This window comes from Xenopus tropicalis, chromosome 8, assembly GCF_000004195.4.
Source record: "Xenopus tropicalis strain Nigerian chromosome 8, UCB_Xtro_10.0, whole genome shotgun sequence".
Lineage (NCBI taxonomy): Eukaryota > Metazoa > Chordata > Amphibia > Anura > Pipidae > Xenopus > Xenopus tropicalis.
Genome location: NC_030684.2, coordinates 19,213,158 through 19,233,825, shown reverse-complemented (window position 1 = coordinate 19,233,825; position 20,668 = coordinate 19,213,158). Strand labels below are relative to the sequence as shown.

General features: G+C 44.6%; 2 long non-coding RNA genes across 4 annotated transcripts in view; both read right to left on the bottom strand.

Annotated features, from left to right (window-relative positions):
* The window catches only part of LOC101730489, a 213,866-nt gene that overhangs the window by 136,170 nt on the left and 57,028 nt on the right, over positions 1 to 20,668 (bottom strand). The window lies entirely within an intron of this gene.
* LOC116406616 overlaps positions 1 to 20,668 on the bottom strand; it is a 78,556-nt gene that overhangs the window by 30,245 nt on the left and 27,643 nt on the right. The window contains exon 3 of one of the 3 annotated variants that reach the window (XR_004219700.1): positions 3,987 to 4,169. The exons of the other annotated variants lie outside the window; for them this stretch is intronic. This is a non-coding gene — a long non-coding RNA (uncharacterized LOC116406616). Of the gene's footprint in view, positions 1 to 3,986; positions 4,170 to 20,668 lie in introns of those variants that run through there. 3 annotated transcript variants of the gene reach the window in all.

Sequence of the window (20,668 nt, the reverse complement as noted above, 5' to 3'; positions counted from 1 at the left end):
GTGCCAACATCATGCATAAGGGAAACAGGGAGTTTAAAGGGTGGGCAGTGGGGATTGAGAGAGAAATTGGCATAAAAAGGTTAATAGTGCCATCTGGGGGCAGAGGAAAAGAAGGCTTTGTAAATGTGTAGCAGGAAATGATAAACTATTAATGGGTTAGGGCACCGCCACACAGGGCGTTTTCTTACCCACGATAAACTGAGATACCGCGGGCGAAGAAACGTCCCTAGTTCCCTTCTCACAGGCAATAATGGAAATCGCCGGTGGGGAAGCCTACAATGCGCTTCCGCTTTCCTAAGTTGCCTCGCGGGGAATCTTTGGGCGACTTGAGAAACCGGAAGCAGCGCGTACGTTTCCCCCCAGTGATTTACATTATTGCCAATGGGAAAGCATTTTCAGGAGAGCAGTCGCCAACGGTAGCGCAGATTTACTGCGGGCGACTAATCTCCTAGTGTGCCATCATCCTTACCAGGGAGTTGGTAGGGGGCAGAGGCAGAGGGGGCTGAATAGAGACAGCAGGGAGCAAACACACTGCTAAGGGTTAATATAGAGGGATTTCTCTCCATACTCACCCCCTGTAGCTCCTCTCTGATCCTCCTTCTCTCCTGCTCATGGTATGTGCCCCCACCTGTATAGTCTGGCCAGAAATGGGCCCCTACCCTGATGTACCGCTCCATTAACTCCACACATGCTGGAAAGATCCTTGGAAAATGGGCAATAAACATTCCATTAACTTCTCACATGCCGGTACGATCCTTGGAAAAAGGGCAATAAACATTCCATTAACTCCACACATGCCGGTACGATCCTTGGAAAAAAGGCAATAAACATTCCATTAACTCCACACAGGCCGGTACGATCCTTGGAAAAAGGGCAATAAACATTCCATTAACTCCACACATGCTGGTACGATCCTTGGAAAATGGGGAATAAGCAGTCCATTAACTCCAGAAATGCCTGAAAGACTGGGAAATGAACACTTTGTTAACACCACACAAAATACACTAATTATACACACAGTGAGAAGCAGTGAGAACCATAGCTTCAAATCCATTAAATACAATGATCTCTGAAACCCCAGACCCCTTACCCTTCCACAAAGCAGGTCTCCTGTAGGCTGCCTTATGTTGTACCTGAAGATCTCAGCATGATAGAGTTCAGAAAGGGGTCAGAAATCTTTTTTTGCCAAATGTTCTGAGTAGCCCCACCTTGTGGTAGGCAGGAGAATAGCACCCAAGCAGGAGAAACCCCTATAGCTCTTGACTTTGGCCCTTTTGGGCCCTTTTACAACTAAAAAATATATATATTAGTTGGTCCAAGAATAAAAATTTAAATGGTAGAGTGAATTATTTGCAATGTAGTGTAATTCAGAAATAAAGTACCCCATACCTATCAAGTCGGAATCCTTTTAGTAGTATAAATGAGGTGCCAACTAGTGATGAGCGAATATGTCCTGTTTCACCAAAAATTAGCAAACCGGTAATTCTTGACATGCAGACATGATGTATTTTTACGCAGGCAACTCTTTTTCCTACAGCACAGTACTTTTTTGTTGTGCAACTTATTTTTTCTCACTCAAAAAACATTTAACCCTTTTACTGTTGTTTGGCAGATAAAGATTCTTTCTGGAGAGGCGCTGCAGAGGGTTTCTAGCGATGACAGCTCCCTGGGCAACGAGCCAGGCGGGCTGTCATGTCGGCTCTGTGACGTGATCGTCGCACGATCGCATCGCGTCTGCTGCTTGGTTCCGCTTCCTTCTTCCCCCCCAGCGCCAGCCCACTGACTTCCTGCACATGGAGGACTAGGACTGTAGCACAGAGGACCAGGCAAGCTTCAGGACAGGACACTTACACACACTTACTCACATTTACACACACATACAGCACACAATTTAGATATTCAAATATTCTGACTCATACTAATTACGCTGTCATGTGACTTATTTTGTTGTTTCACTGATTTGCACAATTTTTGTTTTTCTGTTGCATTTTTTATCCCTGTATTAGTGTTCCTGATCTGTTTTTAGCATAGCTTTGCTGTGTTAGGGGGGTTACGGCACATAATACGCTGACAGGGGGCTCTGTGTGCAAAAGCTGGGTTGGCAGGCGAGAAATCCATATGCACAAAAATACAACTGATTTGGAAAGTCCCATGTCTCCTGAACGTGCCAATACCAAATACCAAAAATAAATGCAACGAACAGTGCAAGTGTAAAACTGCAATAAAATCACAAAAATGAAAGACAATTGGGCAAATCAATGAAATAACAAAATGAATTATTTCCCAGCATGGTTAGTGGTCAGAATACATGCCTGCCAGGAAAAGCACTAAGGGAAGACCCTCAGGTGCCTATATGGGGAATTAAATAACTTTCTGTTAAATCTGGCGGCAGAACTAAAGGGCAGAACATTTCTCTGCAGGGATCGGCGCAGGCCCAGGACAGCCGGACCCGCGGCACCTGAACCAATTGCTGTGGCTAAGTAATAATACAGCACAATGTAATGTAAAGGGTAAGTTCACCTTCAAAGCAGAACAAAAGCTAGTCCATCTTTAAGTTAACTTTCGTGGGTCATAAAATTTTCTGTTCTCAGCAAGTTCTAGAGCAAAACACGGGAGCAGGGTCTGGGGGCCTCGGCACAGGAGCGGAAACCACGAGGGAGCGAATTTAAATTCATGTGGGCATAAAATCACAGCATTACACATTTAATATTATCCCCCTGTCCAATGGCTGCGCCTGTAATTCTGGTAACATCAAAGCTTTTTGTACCCTCATACAGTAGCGCCTTGGCCACACACCTCCTGCACAATGTCCAATTGCACTGCCCCGCCATGTACAGCTTTGTCTGCGTAGCGCGTTGTGACATTGTGCAGGAGTTGCGCGGCGTAGGCAGAACTGTATGAATTGCAGCACCAACTAAATCGGAAGGTACAAAAAGCTTTTACATCAGCAGAGTTGTGCAGCCGTTGGGCAGGGGGATACATCTCATTGGGTAACGCTGTGCTGATGTATTTACACTCGCTCCCTCCAGGTTTCAGTTTGGGGATTTTGGTGGTGTGTACTGGGCTCTCCTGAATAGCTGCGAATTGGGCACAAGCTACACGGGGCTGGTAAAAATGGGCCTGCAAAAATGAAAGGTGAGAGCTTAAGAGGCCAAAGGCAAGAGGAGAGGTGTTAGGCACTAACATAGGGGGAGATGGAAAAAATAATACCAGCAAGAAATGGGCCGCTGACGCCCATATGCATAGGATTGCCAAAGTATCTGCCCTATAGCATCACAATAGTGCATACAAGTTGTCCCGCAGGGCACTACAGCTACTGCAAAATTAATACATTTACTGTATTTTATGTGGCGCAAAATGACAAAATATACATTTACCTTAGAAATCCGTCCAAAATGGGCACTTATGGGTAGTTATGTCTTACAACTCAAAACTTACATTTTACAGCACCCTGTCTCCCATATGTCATTAGGTAACAAGGATAAAAAAAAGGGAATAAAAAAACAGCACATTTTTTGCTCGCCCAGTGAGATCAGCGGGCAGAAATGCAGTTAAAGTGAGGGAACACGGAGTGTTTGCTCCACTGCTCTGTTTTTTTTTGCAGGCTAAGAAAGCGGATCCACACCCTTACGCACCTCTGTAAAACTGCATTGAGAAGTACAGAATCCTCCTTCCCGAGCAGGGATCGGCCTGAAAACACCAAAGCAGGAGTTTTTGGGCAGATGCAGTTTTACTGAGGTGCAGAAATACGGAAGGGATTCTCACCCTGCAGAAAAAACGCAGACTAAGAGCAAACGCTCCGTGTACCTTCGGCCTAAATTGTTTCACTGACAATAAAATCTATTGTAATGAATTGGCCGTCTCAATACCCACCCATCTCTGTGCATTCAGTGCCAACACTCTATTGTATAGAGCCGCCGCAGTAAGAGAAGCGGTTGATGTAAATACGTACCAGCTAGGCTCACCGCTCGGGAAAGATTTTGCCCCATTCTGATTTCGGCACATTTGCTGCAGGCAGTTGTTTATTCAGATGGCGCGAGCGCCCCTCAGTGCCATACACAGAGCTTGATACGGCTGCCTGATGCACTTTTACTCAGTTGCCAAATACTGGGCTCTGTAGCTCCTTCCAAGTCATTGTTGGTCTCGGTGGTTTCTCTCGTTTTCTTTTGCTTCCATGATAAACAAATAAAGAAATAAAATTTCAGAAAACAACTTCAATGTAGGACTTGTGGGTCAGTAATGAAGAGAATAGGGCAGGGGTTTGAAGACTTGGGCAAGTTACTAGAACTAAATGACCTTAGCAACCAGTGACCAGTTTGAATGAGAGGCTGGAATATGAATAGGAGAGGACCCGAATAGAAAAAACTTCAGCTTCACAGAGCAACCAGTTGTTGGACGCTGGGGTACGTGACCCCCATTTGAAAGCTGCAAAGAGTTGGAAGAAGAAAAAGACAAATAGAATATAAAAAAATGAATAATTAAGACCAATTGGAAAGTTGCTTAGAATAGGCCATTCTATAACATACTAGAAGATAATGTTAACTGAATGCAGTGCAAAAAAAGTTGGGGGAGCACAGAGACCAGCTTACTCCCCATGAATACATTCTTCATTCCTGTCTTCAGCGGCACTGAGGGGGGGTGGGGGACTGTAATTAGATGACATAATTACTCTTGGAATGGGCCTAAGTACTGGGCTATTAACACATTTTTGAGAGTGAGTGCACACGTATTGATGTCATGGGGTGGGAAGCACAGCAGCAAGAAGGGGGTAGGCAGAGGTACCTGCTTAGCACCCCCCCCACACACACACACATAGTTGCGCCCTAGGCAGGTACCACTTCTGCCTACCCCTGGTTCCGGCCCTGGGTATGTGTCAAAAACACCCAGCAGTACACTAACAGATCGTGCCTGAAATACTTTACACAGCAAGGCCAGACTCTACTCACAGTAGGATTACCCCAGGAAACCATATATTTTTGGAAAAAAAAACTATTTTGGAAAATCCGAAATGGGCAAATATGTCTTTCTACTCCAAACAAACAGACTGTAAAGCTTTTCTACAGTTATTGGTTTTTATAAATATGAAATTAGTTAAAAAACACCTCAAAGCTTCCAGTTTACAGGATCCTATCTCCTACAGGTCATTTGGTACCAAGATAAAAACATCCTAAATATGAATGCCAGTGGGGTTGTGGCAAAGATGGCAAATAAAAAAGTCAATATAAATGCCAGCGGGGGTGTGGCCAAGATGGCAAATAAAACATAGTAAATATAAATGCCAGCAGGAATGTGGCCAAGATGGAAAATAAAACATAGTAAATATAAATGCCAGCAGGAATGTGGCCAAGATGGCAAATAAAACATAGTAAATAGAAATGAAAACCATACTAACAGGAACCCAAACATTTCCCAAAGCGCTGACCAGGCCGCAGACCAAGAAGACTATTCACCCTCCCTGGACTCAGTGCAAAGCATCACAACTAAAACAATACCTGATCCTGAACTCGGAGATTCTCTTAGTGATTAAATGGATTTACCCATCAATGGCCGCCCAACTTGAAACTGTTAAAGTGGACTCATCGTTTCAGCGTCAGGATTTTCAAATTCTCTGTGAACGCACGTCCAATGTAGCCCACAGACTGTCCATTGCTGAAGACATTATATAAGTTTATCACTGACACATCGTTTACACTTTTTTATTGAGGAATTATCTAAATATTGGCGCGGGTTTAGTTAACACAACACAACTACACCAAAATACACTCATTTATGTGGATAAAGAGACACAAATCTGTTTACCCCAGAAAGCCACATATGTTGGGAAAGTACCTGTACATATTCAGGAAAATACAAAGGGGTAAACAACATGGTAGAATGCAATAAAACCAACCCAAGGAGAGCAGCAGCCAGAACCCAAGTTTCACTTGTTTCCCCAATTCGGTTTTACAGGCAACAAATATGCAGAGCTGAAAATGCAATAAAATGGCTAAAAACTGAATAACGCTAAAAATCCAATTGACATGAAATACAAAAGATACTGCATTAGTATTAGGTCAATTTTTAAAAACAAAATAACCACACAACAGATAAATAAAAAGACAAATAAATAAAAGCTAAACAATAGTAAAAGTGTGTACATGTGGCAAATTGCACAGTGTGTGTGAGTATGTACAAGTGCTGTAAGTGTGCGACCCCCTCGACCCCCCAGAAATATATGTATACGTGTGTGTCACTAACTTGTATACAGGCTGGAGAGGCAGGAGGGCTGCTGAAACCAGAGGAGGGCCGCCATGATGCAGAGAATTGCAGGGGGGGCAAAGGCTGAAGGAACAGGAAGGTCCCTGCTGCCCAACGGCCCACTCTTTCCCCCAAAGGGAACTGTGATTTGGTGGGTTCCCTCAGTGCAGCAGCCACAGAGCAGGTAGCCATGCCCTCCCCACTCACTGCACAATCATGCTCACTCACACTCACACTCAGTCACACACTCACACACAGAAAGAAGCAGAATTAGCATCTCACCCTCCTGGAAGCAGCACCATTTTGTAGGATAATGTCTCACACACACAGCATCATGTGACCAGGGTGGGGCTCAGAAAAGATACAAAGTAAAAAGTAGGGGGGGGGCTGGTGCCTGGCAGAGAGAGAGCTGCAATGTTATCAGGAGACAGAGGCACAGAATCAGCACTTACTGCTGTCATTACTGCTCTCCATTTGGGCATTTGCCCCGTCCCCCCGTTTATCTCCCTCAAACAGGGCAAAAGCCTCAGGTCCCCATAATGGTGTTTAGGGTTCCTGCCACACAAGGCGCTTTCCTGGCTTGTGTATAAGCGCAGGCTGAGAAACCGCCCGTCCACTTCTATCTGCTTCATGGCGCGTCTGTGCGCAGTCAGTATCCATTTTCCTGCCGAAATCCGCTCCATGTGTCAGATGTGGGTTCAGATACACCATAAAGCAGATCGTAGAAATTTTAGAACAAGATTTAGAGCTCAAAATACAAACTGATTTGTAAAGCCTCATGTCTCCCAAACGTGCCAATAACCCAGGAAACCATATATTTTTGAATGGTACACATTCTGCCGAATCTAAATGGGTAACCATGTGTTTCTACTCCTAAGTACCAAACAGCAATGCTTTTCTAAGTTTAGCAGTTTCCAAAAAAAAAATTCTAAAACATTGTCTCAAAGCTTCCACTTTCAAGCATCATATCTCCCACATAACATTAGGTACCAAGAAAACACACCCTAAATATGAAAGCCAAGGGCCCACTGAACAGTTTGATGCCAATTGTGCATAGGATCAACAATGTATCTGGCATTTAGAGACCCCAAAAGTAAGTAAGTGCATAAATACTGCCCCTGAGATCACTTTAGCGGACTGGGGGGGCAGGGCAGACCGGGGATCCAACCCAAGGGGCCCTGCAGGTGCGTGTCCCCTAATCCCCCCACAGGGTCCCCCACCAGACGTCCTCCCCTGAGCTTGCGTAAGTTTAATGCGTCGGGGAGGAACGGTCGGACAGGGGGAGCACCTGGAAGGGTCGGGTCTAGGCCAATAAACCAATCCGATCCTTAAAAGAAATTGTTTCCCCAGTCAAATTATAACAAAGCCATGGTAAGTAATCAGAGCAGCTGAACCCCCTCCGAAAGCAAACTAGAACGTTTATGTTCCCCAGTGTCCCCTCTCCGACAGCAAACTAGAATGTTTATGTACCCCAGTGTCCCCTCTCCGACAGCAAACTAGAATATTTATGTACCCCAGTGTCCCCTCTCCGACAGCAAACTAGAATGTTTATGTTACCCAGTGTCCCCACTCCGACAGCAAACTAAGAATGTTTGTACCCAGGTGTCCCCTCTCCGACAGCAAACTAGAATGTTTATGTACCCCAGTGTCCCCTCTCTGACAGCAAACTAGAATGTTTATGTACCCCAGTGTCCCCTCTCTGACAGCAAACTAGAATGTTTATGTACCCCAGTGTCCCCTCTCCGACAGCAAACTAGAATGTTTATGTACCCAGGTGTCCCCTCTCCGACAGCAAACTAGAATGTTTATGTACCCAGTGTCCCCTCTCCAACAGCAAACTAGAATGTTTATGTACCCCAGTGTCCCCTCTCCGACAGCAAACTAGAATGTTTATGTACCCCAGTGTCCCCTCTCCAACAGCAAACTAGAATGTTTATGTACCCCAGTGTCCCCTCTCCGACAGCAAACTAGAATGTTTATGTACCCGTGTCCCTTCTCCGACGGCAAACTAGAATGTTTATGTACCCCAGTGTCCCCTCTCCAAAAGCAAACTAGAATGTTTATGTACCTGTGTCCCCTCTCCGAGGACAAACTAGAATGTTTATGTACCCCAGTGTCCCCTCTCCGACAGCAAACTAGAATGTTTATGTAACCCAGTGTCCCCTCTCCGACAGCAAACTAGAATGTTTATGTACCCCAGTGTCCCCTCTCCAACAGCAAACTAGAATGTTTATGTACCAAAGTGTCCCCTCTCTGACAGCAAACTAGAATGTTTGTGTACCCCAGTGTCCTCTCTCCGACAGCAATCTAGAATGTTTATGTACCCCAGTGTCCCCTCTCCGACAGCAAACTAGAATGTTTATGTAGCCCAGTGTCCCCTCTCCAACAGCAAACTAGAATGTTTATGTACCCCAGTATCCCCTCTCCGACAGCAAACTAGACATTTCAAGGGGGTGGGCCAGTGACATCAGGGTGTGGCCTGTGATATTTTGGGGCAGGTCTGTGCTATCAGGGGGCATTTGGAAATCCAAACAGGCAATGTTTACCTGGATAGCGCTTCTGAAAACAGGGCTGTTAAACTGATGTCAAAACTAGCGCTTGTTGGGGGTGTGAGGATATGAAGCCTGTAAAAAAACCCATTTCCCCCATATACACAGAACCCCTATGTAACCACCCACACACACAAGGGAAACTAACAGGAAAAAATACCAGCATCATATTTGATACCCTCAGAACAATTGCGAATATAATATGCTGCTCCGACATCATGAATTATGCCCACAAAGCTCAGAAATTGGAAATACTGTGTCAACGTCATATTTAAACCTCACAGAACAGAAAACTTGAACAGTATAAATGCAATGCCAGCCTTATATGTAATGCCCACAGGGCGCATAGTCAGTATATATGCAGTGCCAATATCATGTATAATGCCCACAGGGCGAATAGAAATTATATATAAAGCGCCAACATAATGTATAATGCCCACAGGGCACACAGCCAGTATATATGCAGCGCCAACATCATGTATAATGCCCACAGGGAACACAGCCAGTATATCTGCAGTGCCAACATCATGTATAATGCCCACAGGGCACACAGCCAGAATATATGCAGCGCCAACATCATGTATAATGCCCACAGGGCACACAGCCAGTATATATGCAGTGCCAACATCATGTATAATGCCCACAGGGCACACAGCCAGTATATATGCAGCGCCAACATCATGTATAATGCCCACAGGGAACACAGCCAGTATAAATGCAGCGCCAATACCATGTATAATGCCCACAGGGCATACAGCCAGTATATATGCAGTGCCAACATCATGTATAATGCCCACAGGGCATACAGCCAGTGTAAATATGCAGTATGCAGAAATGCCTGAAAGACTGGGAAATGGGAAATGAACACTTTGTTAACACCACACAAACTACACTAATTATACACTCAGTGAGAACCATAGCTTAAAACCCATTAAATACACTGATCTCTGAAACCCCAGACCCCTTACCCTTCCAAAAAGCAGGTCTCCTGTAGGCTGCCTTATGTTGTACCTGAAGATCTCAGCATGACAGAGTTCAGAAAGGGCTCAGAAATCTTTTGTGTTGCCAAATGTTCTCAGTAGCCCCCCCTTGTGGTAGGCATGAGAATAGCACCCAAGCAGTAGAAACCCTGTTCCCTACACACCAATATTACAACTAAAAAAGTAAAAATTTGTCAAATGGTAATTCTTGACATGCAGACGTGATGTTTTTTCGCATACAACTATTTTTTATTCTCATTCCAAACACATTAAAGTCAATGAGTGATTTTTCTGATTCCTACCGCCAACTTTTTTTGCTGTGCAACGTTTTTCACACTCAAATCAGTCAATGGGCATTTTTTTTCTCAATTTTACTATCGTGCCTTCTTTTTCACGCACTTTATTTTTTAACACAACTATTTTTCACCAAATATATCAAAATCATTGTTATTTTTGTTGTGGTCAGTTTTTTCCCCAGTTTAACGAAAATTTTTACCAATTACGAAATGTATAATTTCATTGTGAATCCATGCCTAGCGAATAAATTTGCTCATCACTAGTGCCAATACCTTTCTTTAGATGGGAGCTCCTTTGGGTCGGGCCCTCTATAGCTATTGTACTTGTTATAGGTCGGTTTGTATGGTTTCTTGTATGTTTAATGTATACATGCATTTATTGTACAACCCTGCAGAATATATTGGCGGTTTACAAATACATGTTAATAATACTTAATGCCCCCAAAACATGTAGGGTTAACAAAAAACAGAGCTATTTCCCATTTGCTCTGTTGCCAGGGTGCAGCAGCCAGCAGTATGAAGGGTCCCATTACACACCTTTACTTTAGGCGCTGTAACGAAATTGTTTCCCCGCCGCCTAGTATCACATTATAACAGAGTTCATTTATGAAAAACCGCCACGACAACTGACCCTCCCCGACAGCAAAGTTTAATGCCTACCTACACCAGTGCCGGGCACCTCGCCCCTCCCCTGCGTGTGTTAATTTGCACATTTTTGTTCATTTACGGTGCGTGAATAAACCAGTATGTGCATAGGTGCAGTCACAGGGCCCAGGGGTAAAGGGGCGACAAAAGAGATACATTCCTAGTGCCCCCACACCATTGCACCCTCGGCACGTGCCTCTCTGCCTACCCCTAGTTCCAGCCCTGATCTGTTTCATCTACAGGGGTCCTACACATGGTGACAGGCACATTACAATGCCTTCAGTGTCCACCCCACCATCTCAGTGTGTATGACCCCCATATAAACAAACACTGGCCACCTGAGGGCCACAGCAGATGGAAACACAATGTACCGGGGCTACCTCAGTCAACACAATAGTCCGGCAATTACCAACTGGTAAGGCAGGGAGAAAAAGCTGAGCAAATTCCGACAACTAAAGTTGGAGGCAGAATCGGTGGGAGGGGGGTGCACAAATAGATATTGGGATTAAAGTCATAGTGAAGAGACTGACCAACAAGATAAAGAAAAGAGGGAAATGACACAAGGGACAATTTAATACAAGGTATGTAGAATGGTTGGGAGTAGAGGCAGACTGGGCCAGCGAGGCACTGGGAGAAAACTCTGTGGGCCCCGCCACAGCGGACATATTGCTTGGTCTGTGAGTAGATCTAATTGTAGGAGGTGCTGCAGCGGCAAAGAAGGAAGCGGTGCAACTGGGAGGAATGGGGGTATACGCAGGTACAAGTCCCTCTAACGTGCCGGGCTAAACGGAAGTGCTGTGCTCCTATAGAACCAAGGTAAATCAGCCTGAATCCCCTAAATATGAATGCCAGGGCGCTACTGGGCAGTTTGATACCCGGTATGCATAGCATTACATAAGGATCTGGCTTGTAGAGACTTAAATATCACAAAAGTGCATACAAATAGCCATGTAATAGTCACAACAGCAACAGCAAAATCAACACATTTTCAGCATATTATGCTGGGTCACAAGGTTTCCCTAAAATTAACAGCTTTGACAAAATACCTGAAAATCACCACAAAGCTTGCATGTTCCAGCATCCTATCTCCCTCATCATCAGGTGCCAAGATAAACCATCCTAAAAACCAATGCCAGGGGGAAACCGAACAATGTGATGCCCAGTGTGCATAGAATTACCAAAGTATCAGATCTATAGAAACTCCAAAATCAAAATAGCGCAATCCTTCTGTCCTTCTCCCCATCATCCACACACTTTGTATCCCACCTGAGTAACTCTTTACTAACTGCCCCAACCAAATACTCCTCCCCATCCCCCCACACACTTTGTATCCCACCTGAGCAACTCTTTACCCTCTGCCCCAACCAAATACTCCTTCCCATCACCCACACACTTTGTATCCCACTTAAGTAACTCTTTACCCTCTGCCCCGACCAAATACTCCATCCCATCACTCACACACTTTGTATCCCACCTGAGTAACCCTTTACCCTCTGCCCCAACCAAATACTCCTCCCCATCACCCACACACTTTGTATCAGGGCTATAGAGCTAAGGACAGTTAAACCTTCACTGATGATTGTAAATCCTGAACTAAAGACAGAAATACATGCACTACTGATTGTAACTCTTGTAACTATTGACTGTAACACATGCATGGCTTATTGTAACTCCTGAGCTACTATCAGACCGGCACTGCTGATTCTAACCTCTCAGTTAGTGACAGAATACCTGCACTGCTGATTAAAAACTCCAGAGCTACTGACAGTAATACCTGCACTGCTAGTTGTGACTCTTGAGCTACTCACTGTAACATATGCACTGCTTATTTTAACTCACGAGCTACTAACAACAATACCTGCACTGCTGATTGTAACTTCTGAGCAACTGAAAGAAATACCTGCACTGCTGATTGTAATTCCTCAGCTACTGACAGAAATTCCTGCACTGTTGATTGTAACTCCTGAGTAAGTGGCATTAAAAGCTGCACTGCTGATTGTAACTCCTGAGCAAATTATTGTAATGCACTGCAGAGCGTAACTTTTGGGCTACTGACAGAAATTTCTACACTGCTGATTTGTAACTCCTGAGCTACTGACATGACTAAATGCACTGCTGATTACTACTGAGATGCACTGCTGGTTGTAACTCTTGAGCTACTGAACTTTATACCATTTTAAATAAATCTACTTTACAGTAGATTTATTAATGGACAATCTGGGCCAAATAGGGCTGATCTGACCATTGAGCCTTTCATTGGACCCAGATACTGGAAGAAGAACAAGAACTTCCTCTTGTGCCACCATCTTACCTTAGGGCAGTGCTTTTCAGCCAGTTAGAATGATCAGTTCAAGCTCCTCTCAAAAGGTTCAACCTTTGACCGAGTCGCTCCATGAAGGTCCAACCTCTGGTCATTGCCCCGCCTCAGCTAAGGAAATAACATTAAAATTTCCCTTTACCCCCTAAAGCTTTAAGCTACTGCCAGATGGGACTTATTACCCGCTGTGTGTGGCACCCAGGCCCATGCCAGCGGATTGGCTGATACTTGGCCTGCGTTTATTATACACCGGCTGAGAATCAGCCCCCCCCGGCAATAGCTTCAATGAACAGCGATACAACCCAAACCCAACTCTTTCACTTTAATGTGCCAGCGTTGCCCCCCTGTCCCATCTCTGCCCCAAACTGACACACAATTCTGTTACCTTACTAACTCAGTTTTACAGAAGAGTAACACAATTACTGCTAGAAGTAAAGCTACAGAGGAGAAAGGGTTAATACTGTGCCACACGTGTGTATCCCAGTTTGTTACATGCTATTATTCCCATCATTTAGTTATGAAGAATAGCCCCCAGTAATGTACAGAGGGGTAACAGCCCAGAGTGGGATCCGCTCTCTGCTTGCCAATAGCGTGCCAGGAATCAGCACCACTGCCAGATATTTGCAGCAATGGAAACGATATTAAACCCCAACGCTGCTCATATTCAGACAAAATCGCCGGTGCTGCTACCTATGGGATTCCCATTACTAGCCGGGCAGAGCAGTTTATATACGGCAGTACAAGCAGACAAACAAGTGCCCGTGCCCTGGGCCGAGCATAGATGGAGCACACAACTAGCAGCTTCATTCTACTTATACTTTATTGTAGTTTGGGGCGTGTTTTGGGGAGACCTGCACCTTTTTCAAGCATCCTGGCAACACTAAAATAAAGTCTAAGCAAGCAGCATTCACTTGCTCTGTGTGTGCTCCTTCCCATTAATACTATGTACTATGTATATAAAACATTGCCTTAAGGTGGATGCAGGGTACTGGGAGTTGTAGCACCAAAGCCACTGGAGCTGCAGGACCATTCATGCGAGTTCCCCCAAGCACAGAAGGTTCCTGCACAGCAGCAGCGGAAGGTAACATAGGTTCAGTAGAACAAGATGGCATCAGTAGGGCAAGATGTTACCAACCTGCGTACCCACCCCATGTACAGCTTTGTTTGGGTAGCGCCATTGTACCCTGTGCAGGAGCTGAAGTCAGGGTTTGACTGTACTACTAATATTTCTCTCCTATTCATTTTCCTTTCTCTCTTTCAAACCAAAATTGGGTTGCTAGGGAAAACTGGACCTAGCAACTAGCTGTCCGTTGAAATTCCAAGACGCTCAGCTGAACAAAAAGCTAAATAATAGGAAAGCTAGAAAATAAAGACTAACTGCAAACTGTTTTGGAATATAACTGTGTATATCGCACTTAATGCTAATTTAAAGGTCAACTTCCCCCTTAATAACAGTGGAACAAATCTACAAGCGAAACCAAGAATGCCGCAGGGGTCATTTATAAGCGGAAGTGCGGCATACAAAGTGCCATTTTAGGCCATTTTAAGTAACCATTTTGTATTTTAGCTCAAACACAGCATTTTTACCCCCCTACAATTCCACATGAGCCGGAGACACAACTGCGACCCAATGGCGCCACCATCTGGAGAAAGCAGGTATGCGCTCAAACTGAGGTGCAAGTCCCGCTAACGTGCCGGGCTAAAGGGAAGTGCTGTGCCCCTACAGGGTACGGTACCACTGGAACCAGGAGCCAATACTTATAGCTGATAGGAACGTGTCACTATTACTTTTATCAGTGTGAATCCCCTAAATATGAATGCCAGGGCGCTACTGGGCAGTTTGGTGCCGGTATGTACAGCATTACATAAGGGTCCGGCCTACAGAGACTCCATCACAATAGCGCATACAATTCATCCCATAGGTCACTTAACCTACAGCAAAATCAATGCACTTACTGCATTTTAAGTAAAGTGACAAAAATATCCCCAACTTTACCGAAGAAAGCCAAATATTTTTAGACACTACACATAAGGGTGAATCTGAACGGGGTAACCATGTCTCTCTACTCCAAACTACTAAGTTGCAAAACTCTTCGTAAATTAGCGTTTTGATGCAGCACCTAAACATCACGTTACAGCTTACATTTTACATCATTTCTCCCTAAAAATGAATGGCAGCGCCACAGGACCCCGAACAGTTTAATGCCTAATGTGCTTAGGATTACAACTATACTCACTATCCCACAGTTAAACTCTGTACCCCTGATACCATCTTGCCTTACTATACTCACTATCCCACAGTTACACTCTGTACCCCTGATACCATCTTGCCTTACTATACTCACTATCCTACAGTTACACTCTGTACCCCTGAAACCATCTTGCCTTACTATACTCACTATCCCACACTTACACTCTGTACCCCCGATACCATCTTGCCTTACTATACTCACTATCCCACACTTACACTCTGTACCCCCGATACCATCTTGCCTTACTATACTCACTATCCCACACTTACACTCTGTACCCCCGATACCATCTTGCCTTACTATACTCACTATCCTACAGTTACACTCTGTACCCCTGAAACCATCTTGCCTTACTATACTCACTATCCCACACTTACACTCTGTACCCCCGATACCATCTTGCCTTACTATACTCACTATCCCACAGTTACACTCTGTACCCCTGATACCATCTTGCCTTACTATACTCACTATCCCACAGTTACACTCTGTACCCCTGATACCATCTTGCCTTACTATACTCACTATCCCACAGTTACACTCTGTACCCCTGATACCATCTTGCCTTACTATACTCACTATCCCACAGTTACACTCTGTACCCCTGATACCATCTTGCCTTACTATACTCACTATCCCACAGTTACACTCTGTAACCCTGACATCATCTTGTCTTACTATACTTAAGAGGTCATATGACTTAATTGGTACCTAATGTGGTTAATATGTACCTAATGCGGCTATAAAACATACAGGGAGCCATAGATACAGAAATGAGGGCAACAAACCTACTATATACTGTAAGTATCTACTGTACTGTAATGATTGGAAGGAAGTAGAATATTGCTTTGCTCCAAAGGCCACAATGTAACAGCATGGCTAAAGCCCCTTCAGCAGCTCCGTATTATAATTATTCTTATTCTCTATAGCCGAACAGTCCCTCACTCTGCTGTGCGGTAACTATGCTAACTGTTCAGCAATAGCGACTAAGGATAATGAGAATACGGAGCTGCTGAAGCACAGATGGGTCAGTGAGCTCTAAAGAGAAATATGTGAGCCATAATGCGTCCCGCTCCCACTTTAATATGCCTTTCCCAGTGCCCCCTGTTTCTCACCCCAATGGGCTATGTGCCCAAAACCCCATAGCCAGTTTATCTGCAGTGCCAACATCATGTATAATGCCCACAGGGCACACAACCAGTATATATGCAGCGCCAACATCATGTATAATGCCCACAGGGCACACAGCCAGTATATATGTCGTGCCAACATCATGAATAATGCTCACAGGGCACACAGCCAGTATATATGCAGCGCAAACGTCATGTATAAAGCCCACAGGGCACACAGCCAGTATAAATGCAGCGCCAACATCATGTATAATACCCACAGGGCACACAGCCAGTATATATGAAGCACCAACATCATCTATAATGCCCACAGGGCACACAGCCAGTATATATGCAGTGCCAACATCATGTATAATGACAACAGGGAACGCAGACAGTATATATGAAGAGCCAACATCATGTATAATGCCCACAGGGCACACAGTTAGTATATATGCAAAGCCAACACCATCTATAATGCCCACAGAGCACACAGCCAGTATATATGCAGTGCCAACATTATGTATAATGCCCACAGGGCACACAGCCAGTATATATGCAGTGCCAACATCATATATAATGCCCAAAGGGCACACAGCCAGTATATATGCAGTGCCAACATCATATATAATGCCCACAGGGAACACAGCCAGTATATATGAAGAGCCAACATCATGTATAATGCCCAGAGGGCACACAGCCAGTATATCTGTAGTGCCAACATCATGTATAATGCCCACAGGGCACACAGCCAGTATATATGCAGTGCCAACATCATCTATAATGCCCACAGGGCACACAGCCGGTATAAATGCAGTGCCAACATCATCTATAATGCCCACAGGGCACAAAGACGGTATATATGCAGTGCCAACATCATGTATAATGCCCACAGGAAACATAGCCAGTATATATGCAGTGCCAACATCATGTATAATGCCCACAGGGCACACAGTTAGTATATATGCAGTGCCAATACCATCTGTAATGCCCACAGGGCACAAAGACAGTATATATGCAGTGCCAACATCATGTATAATGCCCAGAGGGCACACAGCCAGTATATATGTAGTGCCAACATCATGTATAATGCCCACAGGGCACACAACCAGTATATATGCAGTGCCAACATCATATATAATGCCCACAGGGCACACAGCCAGTATACATGTAGAGCCAACATCATGTATAATGCCCACAAGGCACACAGTCAGTATATATGCAGTGCCAACACCCTCTATAATGCCCACAGGGCACACAGCCAGTATATATGCAGTGCCAACATCATATATAATGCCCAAAGGGCACACAGCCAGTATATATGCAGTGCCAACATCATATATAATGCCCACAGGGAACACAGCCAGTATATATGAAGAGCCAACATCATGTATAATGCCCACAGGGCACACAGCCAGTATATATGCAGTGCCAACATCATCTATAATGCCCACAGGGCACAAGGCCGGTATAAATGCAGTGCCAACATCATCTATAATGCCCACAGGGCACAAGGCCGGTATATATGCAGTGCCAACATCATCTATAATGCCCACAGGGCACACAGTTAGTATATATGCAGTGCCAATACCATCTATAATGCCCACAGGGCACAAAGACAGTATATATGCAGTGCCAACATCATGTATAATGCCCACAGGGCACACAGCCAGTATATATGTAGTGCCAACATCATGTATAATGCCCACAGGGCACACAACCAGTATATATGCAGTGCCAACATCATATATAATGCCCACAGGGCACACAGCCAGTATATATGTAGAGCCAACATCATGTATAATGCCCACAAGGTACACAGTCAGTATATATGCAGTGCCAAAACCCTCTAAAATGCCCACAGGGCACACAGCCAGTATATATGCAGTGCCAACATCATATATAATGCCCACAGGGCACACAGTTAGTATATATGCAGTGCCAATACCATCTATAATGCCCACAGGGCACACAACCAGTATATATGCAGTGCCAACATCATGTATAATGCCCACAGGGCACACAGCCAGTATATATGCAGTGCCAACATCATATATAATGCCCACAGGGCACACAGGCGGTATATATGCAGTGCCAACATCATCTATAATGCCCACAGGACACATAGCCAGTATATATGCAGTGCCAACATCATGTATAATGCACACAGGACACACAGCTGGTATATATGCAGCGCCAACATCATGTATAATGCACACAGGGCACAAAGCCAGTATATATGCAGTGACAACATCATGTATAATGCCCACAGGGCACACAGCTAGTATATATGCAGTGCTAACATCATGTATAATGCCCACAGGGCACACAGCCAGTATATATGCAGCGGCAACATCATGTATAATGCCCACAGGGCACACAGCCAGTATATATGCAGTGCCAACATCATGTATAATGCACACAGGGCACACAGCCAGTATATATGCAGTGCCAACATCATGTATAATGCCCACAGGGCACACAACCAGTATATATGCAGTGCCAACATCATATATAATGCCCAAAGGGCACACAGCCAGTATATATGCAGTGCCAACATCAAATATAATGCCCACAGGGAACACAGCCAGTATATATGAAGAGCCAACATCATGTATAATGCCCACAGGGCACACAGCCAGTATATCTGTAGTGCCAACATCATGTATAATGCCCACAGGGCACACAGCCGGTATATATGCAGTGCCAACATCATATATAATGCCCACAGGGCACACAGCCGGTATAAATGCAGTGCCAACATCATCTATAATGCCCATAGGGCACACAGCCGGTATATATGCAGTGCCAACATCATCTATAATGCCCACAGGGCACAAAGCCGGTATATATGCAGTGCCAACATCATGTATAATGCCCACAGGACACATAGCCAGTATATATGCAGTGCCAACATCATGTATAATGCCCACAGGACACACAGCTGGTATATATGCAGCGCCAACATCATGTATAATGACCACAGGGCACACAGCCAGTATATATGAAGAGCCAACATCATGTATAATGCCCACAGGGCACACAGCCAGTATATATGCAGTGCCAACATCATTTATAATGCCCACAGGGAACACAGCCAGTATATATGTAGAGCCAACATCATGTATAATGCCCACAGGGCACACAGCCAGTATATATGCAGTGCCAACATCATATATAATGCCCACAGGGCACACAGGCGGTATATATGTAGTGCCAACATCATCTATAATGCCCACAGGACACATAGCCAGTATATATGCAGTGCCAACATCATGTATAATGCACACAGGACACACAGCTGGTATATATGCAGCGCAAACATCATGTATAATGCACACAGGGTACAAAGCCAGTATATATGCAGTGACAACATCATGTATAATGCCCACAGGGCACACAGCTAGTATATATGCAGTGCTAACATCATGTATAATGCCCACAGGGCACATAGCCAGTATATATGCAGCGCCAACATCATGTATAATGCCCACAGGACACACAGACAGTATATATGCAGCGCCAACATCATATATAATGCCCATAGGGAACACAGCCAGAATATATGAAGAGCCAACATCATGTATAATGCCCACAGGGCACACAGCCAGTATATATGTAGTGCCAACATCATGTATAATGCCCACAGGGCACACAACCAGTATATATGCAGTGCCAACATCATATATAATGCCCACAGGGCACACAGGCGGTATATATGCAGTGCCAACATCATGTATAATGCACACAGGGCACACAGCCAGTATATATGTAGTGCCAACATCATGTATAATGCCCACAGGGCACACAACTAGTATATATGCAGTGCCAACATCATATATAATGCCCACAGGGCACACAGGCGGTATATATGCAGTGCCAACATCATATATAATGCCCACAGGGCACACAGGCGGTATATATGCAGTGCCAACATCATATATAATGCCCACAGGGCACACAGGCGGTATATATGCAGTGCCAACATCATGTATAATGCACACAGGGCACACAGCCAGTATATATGTAGTGTCAACATCATGTATAATGCCCACAGGGCACACAACTAGTATATATGCAGTGCCAACATCATGTATAATGCCCATAGGGCACACAGGCGGTATATATGCAGTGCCAACATCATATATAATGCCCACAGGGCACACAGGCGGTATATATGCAGTGCCAACATCATATATAATGCCCACAGGGCACACAGACGGTATATATGCAGTGCCAACATCATGTATAATGCCCACAGGGCACACAGACAGTATATATGC